General features: G+C 39.0%; 1 long non-coding RNA gene across 2 annotated transcripts in view; it reads left to right on the forward strand.

Annotated features, from left to right (window-relative positions):
* LOC124038632 overlaps nt 1-13,709 on the forward strand; it is an 86,496-nt gene extending 72,787 nt beyond the window's left edge. For both annotated transcript variants that reach the window (XR_006839387.1, XR_006839386.1), the window contains exons 2-3: nt 9,787-9,908; nt 13,167-13,709. This is a non-coding gene — a long non-coding RNA (uncharacterized LOC124038632). The remainder of the gene's footprint in view (nt 1-9,786; nt 9,909-13,166) is intronic.
* The last annotated feature ends 1,108 nt before the right edge of the window (nt 13,710-14,817 follow it).

Consider the following 14,817-nt stretch of genomic DNA (forward strand, 5'->3'; position numbering starts at 1 on the left):
TTGAAACTTCCTTCAATACCACAATGACCGCGGAAATGTTTTGTTACACACTGGGAACAGGAGGAGCATTTGTTTGCACTGAGCGATTCCTTTCAAGGTCTTGAATGTTCTGAACTGATCAAATAAACAGCTACATATAAGAACAAGTTTCAAAGCAAATTTTACAATTTCAATAACTACAGAGATGTAAATGCACTATTCCACTGTTTATGATATATCTACAAAAACTCAAATGTTTTACCTTAAAAAAGTGAACTCTTTAAAAATGTTTGATTTACTTTCAAGGTCTTTGCAATATTGTCCATACATTTTAACCTAATCAAACTGACGTCAGTATGAACAGTTTAAAACTCATGCAATTTGATACTGCTAATCATGTGGTCAAACAGCAGAAGGCATTTCATGACTGCACTGCAGATGATTCTCAAATGGGATATTTGGCTTGTGTTTTTAGTCAATGTAAATATACCATTATACATGTATGTGTATTTTTACTGCAAATTAGTGTGAAATGCAATGAAAAATGTGATGTATAATTCCAATGTTCTAATTGATCTCAATAGAAAAATAATACATGCATGTTCTATTATCTATGTACAATATGTAGTTTGACTGACCAAAGATTCATTGTATCTTATTTGATCAAATAATAATATTTGATCAAATCTCTTTCCTCTTGTCTTGGACTTGTTGGGGTTTACTGTAAACCCCAGAGATATTCCATAGACTGTTAGAGTGTATCAGATAATGTGAAGATTAACAGCGGACCACCCCACACGCAAACAGGATGTAATGGCTGTCGCATTTTTTCCTCTGTCATCAGTCATTTGGGTCAAAGGTCGTACGATTAATCAAAACTGTTTCTGCGGTGTGAGATACACAAATGAGCCTCTTAGGATTACCCAGAGCTGAAGATGGCCCCGTCTGTTTATATCTTCCAGGCCGCAGGGTTACATTAAACTCCCCATTTCCAGTCTGGTGTGAACTAATCAGCCATTCCATTTGAGTGACTTTACTCTGTCCTCCATTTCCTATTCTGCTGTCATGATGAGCTTTGTATAGGACTCGTATGAGGTCCTGCCGGTTACATTAGCTGGTGTTTGGACATCTGTGGGGCTTGGCTCAATGAGGAGGCCTGTCAACGTGGCTTTTGTAAATCGAGAGATAGTCCAAACACTCGGACACGAGGTAATAAAAACAAGCCCCTGTTCCCTGCATTAGCTCTGCGTTAGTGGAGAGGGATGCGTCTGAGTGATGCATCATGCATTTCTGTTACAGCTAAAGGGGAATTTCACCCTGGGGGAATCTGGGCTTGTTTTCATGATGTCTGAGGAATTTCCAAGACAGTAAGATGTTATACTGATCACACTATGCTATACTGATTGCACTGTACGTTTTTGTGGGTGTAGATATGATTGTCCTTGTTTGACAGAGCCATTGTCCATATTTCAGCAATGCTCCTATCAGCGGATTCATTGCTAAATATACAAGCAGACACATTTTTTCCAGTCTCTGAAAGACTACAACTTGTTCTGGGCGGTGCTTTATGCTCTGGCATCCGTCCCTCCCCCAAAAGCGGGATCTTTTGAAAAGGAGGCAGACACTAACAGCAAAACTGAAAGAAATGACCAAAAGAAATAGCTTCTGGACTACTCTCATCAACACGAATTAGACGATAGAGAATCTATTAGCTACATGGTGACATTCAACTATACATGTTTCCACCGGAATATAGAGAAGACGATTAGAAACAAAGAGTTTGCTAACTTTAGATGTTCAGCTCCAGCTCATGCCAGCAGAGGGAGGACAGATGACAAAAACAGTGCCTAGCTAAGTAAGTCATTTTTCCTGTAAGCCACCTAGCTAGCTAGCTAGCTAGCTAACTTCAGTTTATCTACTGAAACCCATATTGTGTATTGCTGGCGAACATACTACTTTGTTACAATGGGGGGGAAATCAAATAATGTGTATGTTTGCTAAGAGAGCTAGCTACTGCGCATTTGGAAAGTTTTCAGACCCCTTGAATTGTTCCACATTTTATTACATTGCAGGTTTATTCTAAAATGAATTAAATTGTTTTTTCCCCCTCATCAATCTACAGACAATACTCCATAAAGACAAAAGAAAAATAGGTCTTTAGATTTTTTTGCAAATGTATTAAATATAAATAACTGAAACATCACATTTCTATAAATGGTCATAACCTTTACACAGTACTTGTTGAAACATCTTTGGAAGCAATTACAGTCTCAAGTATTCTTGGGTATGAAGCTACAAGCTTGGCACAGCTGTATTTTGGGATTTTCTCCCATTATTCTCTGCTGATCCTCTTAAGCTCTGTCACATTGGATGAGGAGCGTTGCTGCACAGCTATTTTCAGGTCTCTCCAGAGATGTTCAATAGGGTTCAAGTCCAGGCTCTGGCTGGGCCACTCAAGGACATGCAGAGACTTGTCCCGAAGACACTCCTGTCTTGTGTTGGCTGTGTGCTTAGGGTCGTTATCCTGTTGGAAGGTGAACCTTCACGGCCAAAATCTCATGGCTTGTTTTTTGCTCTGACATGCACTGTCAACTGTTGGACCTTATATAGACAGGATGTGTGTCTTTCCAAATCATGTCCAATCAATTGAATTTACGACAGATGGATTCCAATCAATCTCAAAGCAAACAGTCTGAATACTTCTGTAAATAAGGTTTTTCTGTTTTTTTAAATTTTATACATTTCAGAGACCTGTCTTCGCTTTATCATTATGGGGTATTGTGTGTAAATTAAATCAGATGTTTTTTATACATTTTTGAATAAGGCTGTGACATAACAAAACGTGAAAAAATTCAGGTGGTTTGAATAATTTCCGAATGCACTGTATATACAGTACCAAAAGATAGTTATATCATATAACTGATGTCTTTCAGAGTTCAATACAGAACTTTGACATTAGCTAGCTAGCTAAATTAACCAGCTAGGCAAGCAAGCTTATTGAATGTCTTCCATTTTGTTGTGAAGGAAAAACATGTATGGTATCTCATCACTTCTCAGCTCTCGTCAAAATGGATACACCATGAGTTCAGTTTGAAAATCTTTCTGATAATCTTTGGTCACCGCATCATTCTTGATAGCCGCAAGAATCGGAATGAATCTCTGGTAGGTAGAATGGTGAAAGATAATTCATTTTTGTGAGTGTTTGTAATTAGCACAGCCAGGCACCATACAGGCATGATGAAAAACGTTGAAAAACAAACACTTAAAAAAAATCTTGCCTAGGGAAAATCAGAGATTACTGTGTATTGGTTGTTCGAAGTAAACAACATCATTATTCAAGTTTATTGGCACACCCACTCTGCCTCGGTATCAGTATTCGCTTTGAATGCTAATGCTAATGACTGTGTGGTTCACTATGAGTACACTAATACACAAGGAGTGGAAACTTCCCGATTCTACCAGTGAAATGAAAATGTACGCGTTCTAGCTTGTGGTTCAGATAATTGTGATGGTTATGATCATTTTCAAAAAATTGTTTACAGACAGATAATTTCACTCATTCACTGTATCACAATTCCAGGGGGTCAGAAGTTTACATACACTATGTTGACTGTGCATTTAAACAGCTTGGAAAATTCCCCTAATTATGTTATGGCTATAGAAGCTTCTGATAGGCTAATCTACATAATTTTAGTCAATTGGACCTGTGGATGTATTTCAAAGCCTACCTCAATCTCAATGCCTCTTTGCTTGACATCATAGGATAATCAAAAGAAATCAGCCAAGACCTCAGAAAAACAACTGTAGACCTCCACAAGTCTGGTTCGTTGTTGGGAGCAATTTCCAAACACCTGAAGGTACCATAGTCATCTGTACAAACAATAGTACGCAAGTATAAACTTCATACTGCTCAGGAACCGCTCCTAGAGATGAACGTACTTTGGTGCGAAAAGTGCAAATCAATCCCAGAACAACCACAAATGACCTTGTGAAGATGCTGGAGGAAACAGGTACAAAAGTATCTATATCCACAGTAAATCGAGTCCTATATTGACATAACCTGAAAGGCCACTCAGCAAGGAAGAAGCCACTGCTCCAACACCGCAATAAAATAGCCAGACTACAGTTTGCAACTGCACATGGGAACAAAGATCTTACTTTTTGGAGAAATGTCCTCTGGTCTGATGAAACAAAAATAGAACTGTTTGGCCACAATGACCGTCGTTATGTTTAGAGGAAAAATGGGGAGCTTGCAAGCCGAAGAACACCATCCCAACCGTGAAGCATGGGGGTGGCAGTATCATTTTGCAGGGGTGGTTTGCTGTAGGAGGTACTGGTGCACTTCACAAAAAAGATGGCATCATGAGAAGTAAAATTACAAGGGAAGTTAAAGTTAAAGCTTGGTCACAAAGGGGTCTTCCAAATGGACAATGGCCCCAAGCATACTTACAAAGTTGTGGCAAAATGGCTTATGAACACCAAAGTCAAGGTTTTGGAGTTGCCATCACTAGCCCTGACCTCTATCCTATATAAAATGTGTGGGCAGAACTGAAAATGCCTGTGCGAGCAAGGAGGCCTACATACCTGACTCAGTTACACCAGCTCTGTCAGGAGGAAGGGCCAAAATTCAACCAAACTTATTGTGGGAAGCTTGTGGAAGGCTACCCGAAACGTATGACCCAAGTTAAACAATTTAAATGCAATGCTACCAATACTAATTGATTTTATGTAAATCTTTGACCCACTGGGAATGTGATGAAAGAAATTAAAGCTGAAATAAATCATTCTCTCTACTATGATTCTGACATTTCATATTCTTAAAATAAAGTGATGATCCTAACTGACCTAACACAGGGAATTTTTACGATGATTAAATGTCAGGAAATGTGAAAATTTGAGTTTAAATGTTGTTGGCTAAGGTGTATGTAAACTTCAAACTTCAACTGTATAATATAATAATATTATAACTGGTATATATAATAATATTATAACTGGTATATATAATATAACAACATTATAACGGGTATAAACAATATTGTAATATTATAACTGGTATATGTAATATAATAACATTATACCTGGAATATATAACATAATAATATTTTAACTCGTATATATTGTTTAATAATATCATCACTGGTATATATAATATAATAATATTATAACTGGTATACATAATATAACAATATTAATACTGGTGTAAATAATACGACAACATAATAACTGGTGTATATATAAAAATAATCATATTATAACTGCTGTACATAATATAATAATATTATAAATGGAATAAATAATATGATAATTTTATAACAGGTGTAGATAATAAAATAATACTATAAATTGTATAAATAATATGATAACATTGTAACTAGTATATTTAAAATAATAATATTATAATTGACATATATAATATAATAATATTATAACTGGTATAAATAATATAATAACATTATAACTTGTATATGTAATATAATAATATTATAACTTACGTATATAACATAATATTAAATCTGGTATAAATAATATTAACATTTTAGCTGGTATATATAATAATATTACAACTGGTATATATAATATAGAAACACTATAACTAGTATGTATCGGATAATAACACTCTAATTGGTTTACATAATAAGATAACATTTAAACGGTATATATATTATAATAATATTATTACTGGTATATATAATAATATTATAACTGGTATATATAATATAATAATATTTAATACTGGTGTTTATAATACAATTGTATACCTTGTGTGCAAAATATTATATTATTTTAACTGATATAATATAATAACATTACAACTGGTATTTATAATACAATAATATTATAAATGCTAAATATAATATAACATTTTTATGACTGGTATGTATAGAATAATAACATTATAACTGGTTTACATAATATGGTAATATTAAAAATGGAATATATATTATAATAATATTGTAACTGGTATATATAATATTATAATTTTATATCTGGTATATATAATATAATAATATTTAATACTGTATATATAATAAAATGTTATAACTTTTATACAAAATATTATATTATATTATTATAACTGGTATGTATAATATAATAATTTTATAACTGGTATACAGAATATAATAACATTATAACTAGTATGTTTAAAATAACAACATTATAACTGGTATATATAACATAATAACATTAAACTGGTATAAATAATATGATAATATTACAACTGGCATATATAATGTAATAATATTATAATAAGCAGTATATATAATATGATAACATTAGAACTTGTATATGTAATATAATAATATTTTAACTGGTATATATGATATAGTAATTTTAATAACTGGCATATACAGTATAATAGGGTTATGACTGGTATATATGTAATATGATAATATTATAACTAGTATGTTTAAAATAATAACATTCTAACTGGTATACATAATATAATAACATTACAATGATATATATATATATATATATATATATATATATATATATATATATATATATATATATATATATATATATATATATATCATTGTAATGTTATTATATTATGTATACCAGTTAGAATGTTATGTTATATATATATATATAATATAATTATATTGTAACTGGTATATATAATATAATAACATTGTAACTGGTACATATAATAATATTGTAACTAGTATGTACAATTTAATAATCTCATAATGGGAATATATAATATACTAACATTTTAACTGGCATATACAGTATAATAGCGTTATAACTGGTATATATGTAATATAATAACATTATACCTGGTATATATAATATAATAACAATATTACTGGTATAAGTAATATGATAACTTTATAACTGGTGTATATAATATGATAACATTATAACCAGTATATATAATATAATATTATTATAACTGGCATATATAATATAATATATAACTATTATAGCTGGTATACATAATATAATAACGTTATAACTGGTATTTCAAATAATAACATTATAACTGCTATGTTTAAAATAATAACATTCTGCATTTGAAATATAATACAGTTGAAGTCGGAAGTTCACATGCACTTGGGTTGGAGTCATTAAAACTCGTTTTTCAACCACTTCACAAATTTATTGTTAACAATCTATGGTTTTGCCATGACACAAGTAATTTTTCCAACAATTGTTTATGTAACTTATAACTTATCACAATTCCAGTGGGTCAGAAGTTGCATACACTAACTTGACTGTGCCTTTAAAAAGCTTGGAAAATTCCAGAAAATTACTTATGGCTTTAGAAGCTTCTGATAGGCTAATTGACATCATTTGAGTCAATTGGAGATGTACGTGTGGATGTATTTGAAGGCCTACTTTCAAACTCAGTGCCTCTTCACTTGACATCATGGTAAAATCAACAGAAATCAGCCAAGACCTAAGAGGAAAAAATTGTAGACCTCCACAAGTCTGGTTAATCCTTGGGAGCAATTTCCGCACGCCTGAAGGTACTGAGTTCAACTGTACAAACAATAGTACGCGAGTATAAACACCATGGGACCACGCAGCCGTCATTCCGCTCTCTGTCTCCTAGAGATGAATGTACTTTGGTGCGAAAAGTGCAACTCAATCCCAGAACAACAGCAATGTAGCCAAGTAGGCTCATGTTAACTAGCTAACTAATTTAGATATATTGCGTTGTTGATTTGATGATGTTTAAATGTTTAAGTTGAAATGGTGTTGAAATAGCGGAGGCAGTGCTCCTGTTGTATGTTCTGCCTTGCGGTAACTCCATGGTTCTAAATCAGTAGTTGTTTAGGAAACTGAAACTCAGGCAACTCTCTGTCGGCGATGGCGATGTTAAATCACAGTTCAGAAAACGCCAAATAATATGGGAGACAAACATCTCTGTACCTTCAACAACTATGTACCTGCACAAACACACAAACACACACACACGCACACACACACGCACAGTCTTGTACAGCTAACCTTGTGGGGGACACACATCTTCTGGTCCCCACAAGAATAGTTAGACACGTATACACACACACACACACACACACACACACACACACACACACACACACACACACACACACACACACACACACACACACACACACACACACACACACACACACACACACACACACACACACACACACACACACACACACACACACACACACACACACACACACACACACACACACACACACACACACACACACACACACACACACACACACACACACACGTATCAGCAGAGCAGCTGTTTATTTTAGGAACAGAGAGCTTTAGTGAAGCACAGCTCATCCTCGTCTCAGCTAGATTCAGTGTCTTCACAGTCTTCACAGGCACTACTGCTCTGTCTATTAAGTTGTTTTTCAAGACCTGTAATCCCTGCAAAAAGCTTTCTGTCTGTAGCCTATTCCTCAACTCAAAAGGAGACAGAGATGAGATAGTGAGTAATGAAATACTGAAAGGCAAAAATAAGGGAATTCACTTCATAAATGTCAACTTCTCACAAAAAAATCTCCCGTATGGAGAGAGGAAAGACGAGGGCATTATTTATTTGTCTCCATATACATACTGTACTCTAATGTGGTAGTCGGCTGAAAAGGGCATCAGATGGACGAAAACTGTGAAAAACTATTTATCAAATGCTTCTGGAATAATGTGCTGCAGTATTGTCTTAGCCGGCAGATCCGAGCCTCTTGGTTACAGCTGCACTAGGGTCAGACAGCATTCCTCTGTATATTAAGACACTGCGGAGCTGGCACGAGATATGGCTCGGAAAACAGACCTCAATCCAGGCATGAGAAATGTTTTGTACTCCTAATTTTCCTATTATCCCAACTGTTACACAAAGAAGATTGAACTACTGCTAGTTGCTCTGGAAAACTGTCCTTTTCATCCTCATACTAGGTAGCAGAAGCCACAGCAGCCATTTTTGAATGGCAGTGACAGCTAATCAGCTCCTTTGTTGTTCAATGCAATGTGCCATTCCAAAATATGATATCTGAGTGAGAGTGACTAATAAAATCAATGGGGGACCCCTTGGAGGTCAGGGCCACTGGGGACGTGCCCTGTGTGCTCGGTATTCGGCCATGATTACTACATGTTTAGTTAGCTGGCGAGACTAAATCACCAATCTAAAGAATTGTTAGCTGACATGGCCAATTGAGTGACTGTCAGTGACTAACATAAGAGAAAAACTGTTGCGCAATCAAATTTCTAAATGGTACCTTGTGTATTGTATTATTCAAACTCCGTTAGAAAGGTAACAGTAAATTGAGACCCCGACCGAGTTCCTAGTGGCAGGGGGCCCTAAGCGACTGCTTATGTCCCTTATGCCTGGAACCGGCCCTGCCTGCATGTAGACTTATTGGCAACAAAGCCCAATGATGATGATGCCATCGGTTTATAGATAAGCATAGGTTACTATAAACCCATACCATTTGCTATGGTGATTACTGAACAGTGTTTTGTAACATTAAAAATCCTAAATAACCAATATCATGTAAAAAATGTACAAAGAGGGGCAGACGGGGCAAACTCTTTATTTTAATGTAACACGTCACCAAAGATTGTGGATGAATGAAGATGTCTTACTCAGGCCATTTACCATTGGAAGAAATGGTCACAGCTCCGGTGTGCATTAAGGGGGTAGCTCTCCCATAGGCACCAATGCGATTGCAACTGGGTCTGGTCTGCTTAGTTCATTGACTGTGTATGAATCAGAAAATAAGAGTGTGATGTCTCGCTTTCTCTTCCGTCTCTGATGACACCCACTTGACTTCCTCTGTTGTTTCTTCTCTGTTTCCATGACAGCTGGCAGCAGAGAGAGGACATAGGGGCCTAAGAAGGGAGGCCTACTCTTAACATCACCCATCCAGCAGGATACTCACTGTAAACAATGGCTAACCCCACCCCCAATCTCCAGCTTCAGCCAGGTATTTATTGTTCACTGCACTGATCCAGCTTCTTCCTGAGTCCTGTCTCTCTTCCTCCACTGTGTTAGTCGTGTCTCGGGAAGTGATTTTTTAAAGGTTTTTAATAGACTACATAATGGGGTAGACTACTCTTCCTGCACTGCACTGTTGGTTAAGGGCTTGTAAGTAAGCATTTCACGGTAAGGTCGACCGACACTTGTTGTATTCAGCCTGTGACAAATAAAGTTGGCTTTGATTTGATAATGTACATTTAGTACAAAATAGAAAACACTAAGGTAAAGAATAGGAAAAAAATATTTTTATACCCTGTTGATGATCAGTCTTGATTGTCAGGGTATCGTGTGTCTCTATATAAAATACATGGATTTTAACCCAAGTAAACATTACATACATTTTTGAACCTGACCTTGACCTTGATCTTTACCTTTTGCCCAAAGCAGGAATAGAAGTATGAGGTCGTATCTGATTACATTTGGAGTTAGTAACAGTAAATCATGGTTTGAGGGCAAATCTGTTCCGCAATATACAAACGTTCTAGGCTATTTAGGTTATATTACAGGGAATAATTTCCCTTCCTTAGAGAAGCTGAAGTTTACAGAGACAGTTGAATAAGAAAGTGCAATGGCTGTACTGTACTCTATGTGGTAAGTGAAAACCTCAACAGAATAGTTGTCAGTTTGTTACCTTGACTATATGGCTTAGTGGGATGGTATCTGATTGTTTACCTTGGGAGGTGATAGATTTGAAGTCTGTGGCTATTCGAGCAATAACTTAGAACATCTTAGAAATATTATCTAGTTGTTTCATGAGTGCGACGTTCGCTTCTAATGCTTGACTGAAATAATTGACAAATAACGAGTGATTTTTTAAAAGTAAAATTGCCTCATGATTAGTCCAGGCAGAGATCATATGTGTCACACTACCTCCTCTACACAATGTATGAGAAGACTGTTTAGAATTATCTTCACATTTCACAGAAATAGACCTATCACAGTGTATCTGGACAGAAAAGGCACCGATGCAGCAGGTTTTTTGACAAGGACAAGACCTAGCGAGCATGTTGCCTATCCATGTTTGGGGGCGATCAGAACCAGATGGGTCAGGTTGTACCTTCCCGCCAGGCTAGGGCATTGGAGCGACTGTCACTCAGACCCCGGGTGTGTATGGTGGAGGGGGGGGGGGCATGTTATGGTGCTGAGGTGTAAGTCTAAAAAGAGTCTCCAGGATATATAACTGACACTTTGCAACCGTCTGTTTCAGTGGAAGACCTGACATCCTCCATTTAACACAGAATCAAAGAGAAATGTAGCAACAGCCAGCTAGAGAGGATGAGAAACATGCTGTAGACAGGAAAGGAATCAGAGGGGAAAAATACTGTTTCAGCCAGGGGAGTCAGGTGACAGGAAGACGTTTCAGCCAGGGGAGTCAGGTGACAGGAAGACGTTTCAGCCAGGGGAGTCAGGTGACAGGAGGAAGTTTCAGCCAGGGGAGTCAGGTGACAGGAAGACGTTTCAGCCAGGGGAGTCAGGTGACAGGAAGACGTTTCAGCCAGGGGAGTCAGGTGACAGGAAGACGTTTCAGCCAGGGGAGTCAGGTGACAGGAAGACGTTTCAGCCACGGGAGTCAGGTGACAGGAGGAAGTTTCAGCCAGGGGAGTCAGGTGACAGGAAGACGTTTCAGCCAGGGGAGTCAGGTGACAGGAAGACGTTTCAGCCAGGGGAGTCAGGTGACAGGAGGAAGTTTCAGCCAGGGGAGTCAGGTGACAGGAAGACGTTTCAGCCAGGGGAGTCAGGTGACAGGAGGAAGTTTCAGCCAGGGGAGTCAGGTGACAGGAAGACGTTTCAGCCAGGGGAGTCAGGTGACAGGAAGACGTTTCAGCCAGGGGAGTCAGGTGACAGGAAGACGTTTCAGCCAGGGGAGTCAGGTGACAGGAGGAAGTTTCAGCCAGGGGAGTCAGGTGACAGGAAGACGTTTCAGCCAGGGGAGTCAGGTGACAGGAAGACGTTTCAGCCAGGGGAGTCAGGTGACAGGAGGAAGTTTCAGCCAGGGGAGTCAGGTGACAGGAAGACGTTTCAGCCAGGGGAGTCAGGTGACAGGAGGAAGTTTCAGCCAGGGGAGTCAGGTGACAGGAAGACGTTTCAGCCAGGGGAGTCAGGTGACAGGAAGACGTTTCAGCCAGGGGAGTCAGGTGACAGGAAGACGTTTCAGCCAGGGGAGTCAGGTGACAGGAAGACGTTTCAGCCAGGGGAGTCAGGTGACAGGAAGACGTTTCAGCCAGGGGAGTCAGGTGACAGGAAGACGTTTCAGCCAGGGGAGTCAGGTGACAGGAGGAAGTTTCAGCCAGGGGAGTCAGGTGACAGGAAGACGTTTCAGCCAGGGGAGTCAGGTGACAGGAGGAAGTTTCAGCCAGGGGAGGTCAGGTGACAGGAGGAAGTTTCAGCCAGGGGAGTCAGGTGAAAGGAGGAAGTTTCAGCCAGGGGAGTCAGGTGACAGGAGGAAGTTTCAGCCAGGGGAGTCAGGTGACAGGAGGAAGTTTCAGCCAGGGGAGTCAGGTGACAGGAGGAAGTTTCAGCCAGGGGAGTCAGGTGACAGGAGGAAGATTCAGCCAGGGGAGTCAGGTGACAGGAGGAAGTTTCAGCCAGGGGAGTCAGGTGACAGGAGGAAGTTTCAGCCAGGGGAGTCAGGTGACAGGAGGAAGTTTCAGCCAGGGGAGTCAGGTGACAGGAGGAAGTTTCAGCCAGGGGAGTCAGGTGACAGGAGGAAGTTTCAGCCAGGGGAGGTCAGGTGACAGGAGGAAGTTTCAGCCAGGGGAGTCAGGTGACAGGAGGAAGTTTCAGCCAGGGCAGTCAGGTGACAGGAGGAAGTTTCAGCCAGGGGAGTCAGGTGACAGGAGGAAGTTTCAGCCAGGGGAGTCAGGTGACAGGAGGAAGTTTCAGCCAGGGGAGTCAGGTGACAGGAGGAAGATTCAGCCAGGGGAGTCAGGTGACAGGAGGAAGTTTCAGCCAGGGGAGTCAGGTGACAGGAAGACATTTCAGCCAGGGGAGGTCAGGTGACAGGAGGAAGGGAGATACCCATATAGAAAAGGCTTTATAGAGATTATCATGAAACACAGGCATATTCTAGCTCTGTCTGCACATGATGAGGTTTAAAGATGAGCACACATGGAGAGGGAATGATGAGAGGGTAGGGTGGTGAGTGACTTTACCCTTCTCTTCTCCTTCCTCTCATTCTTTAATTCTGTCACTCTCTTACGATCAGGTTTCTCCCAGTCCTTCAGCTGAGCGGTCTGGTGGGGCTTGATCAATGGCAGGAAACCAGCAGATCAAATGGTGATTCATCTGAAAGCGATAGGCCAGTATCTACACAAACATACCTCTGAGACCTCTGTGGCTTTACCTCCATGTGATGTTGGGGTTGTGTGTAATCTTCTCCCCCAAGGAACACAGTAACCCTGAGGGTAGATGAATACAGTACACAGTCCTACGGGGTTGTTTAATATGCTCAATATGCTTATTACTCACTCACTCTCCACCAGCGGTATGCAAATATAAAACATATTGCCTTGGGTCTCTGTGGAGAACCTCACTACTCGCTCAGACTCACCATAGGCCTTTATCTGTAATTAAACACACTAACTTCGTCTCTGGGGTCATTGATATTGATATTTTTTTTATCATGAATAAACAACTTGCTGTAAGGGATTGCACTGCTGTTTCCTTTTGGCGGCTGTTTGTCTGTAATTCTGAAATTGTTTAAATAACTTGATTATATTATGTATCTTCAATAAATGTTATGAGCTGATATTGGATTAATTGTCCACATTCTCAGAATGCTGTATACTATTATATATTAAGGTACTTAAATACGATACCTCATGAATCATGGATTTGCTCATGTATCATGTATTGCAGCAGACATAGGGCCCCCTTCTTGTCAATTAGAATTACCCCAAAGGCAAAACTCCAACTGTACTACAATGCTGTCCAATAGACAAGACATTACTATCTTTTCTACTGCATATCTGGAAACCCTTAATTCAACGTTTAACATCACAATTCATTGATCATTATCATGTTCTGTTGAATGACTGATTGAAAGACTGATGGCGGGTTGTTCTGAAAAAATCTTTACTAATCCACTAACTGAGCTGGGACCCATTAGAGTATAATGGGGTGTTCCTAATCTGGACCCATTAGAGTATAATGGGGTGTTCCTAATCTGGACCCATTAGAGTATAATGGGGTGTTCCTAATCTGGACCCCTTACATACATTATGGGGTGTTCCTAATCTGGACACCTTACTGTGTGGTAGGGTGTTCCTAATCTGGACACTTTACTGTGTGGTAGGGTGTTCCTAATCTGGACCCGTTACTGTGTGATGGTGTGTTCCTAATCTAAATCCCGTACAGTTTGATGGGGTGTTCCTAATCTGGGTCCCTTACAGTTTGATGGGGTGTTCCTAATCTAAATCCCTTACAGTTTGATGGGGTGTTCCTAATCTGGGTCCCTTACTGTGTGATGGTGTGTTCCTAATCTGGGTCCTTTACAGTTTGATGGGGTGTTCCTAATCTGGGTCCTTTACAGTTTGATGGGGTGTTCCTAATCTGGGTCCCTTACTGTGTGATGGTGTGTTCCTAATCTAAATCCCTTACAGTTTGATGGGGTGTTCCTAATCTGGGTCCCTTACTGTGTGATGGTGTGTTCCTAATCTGGGTCCTTTACAGTTTGATGGGGTGTTCCTAATCTGGGTCCTTTACAGTTTGATGGTGTGTTCCTAATCTAAATCCCTTACAGTTTGATGGGGTGTTCCTAATCTGGGTCCCTTACTGTGTGATGGTGTGTTCCTAATCTGGGTCCTTTACAGTTTGATGGGGTGTTCCTAATCTGGGTCCTTTACAGTTTGATGGTG

The sequence above is a fragment of the Oncorhynchus gorbuscha genome, linkage group LG06 (genome assembly GCF_021184085.1).
Source record: "Oncorhynchus gorbuscha isolate QuinsamMale2020 ecotype Even-year linkage group LG06, OgorEven_v1.0, whole genome shotgun sequence".
Lineage (NCBI taxonomy): Eukaryota > Metazoa > Chordata > Actinopteri > Salmoniformes > Salmonidae > Oncorhynchus > Oncorhynchus gorbuscha.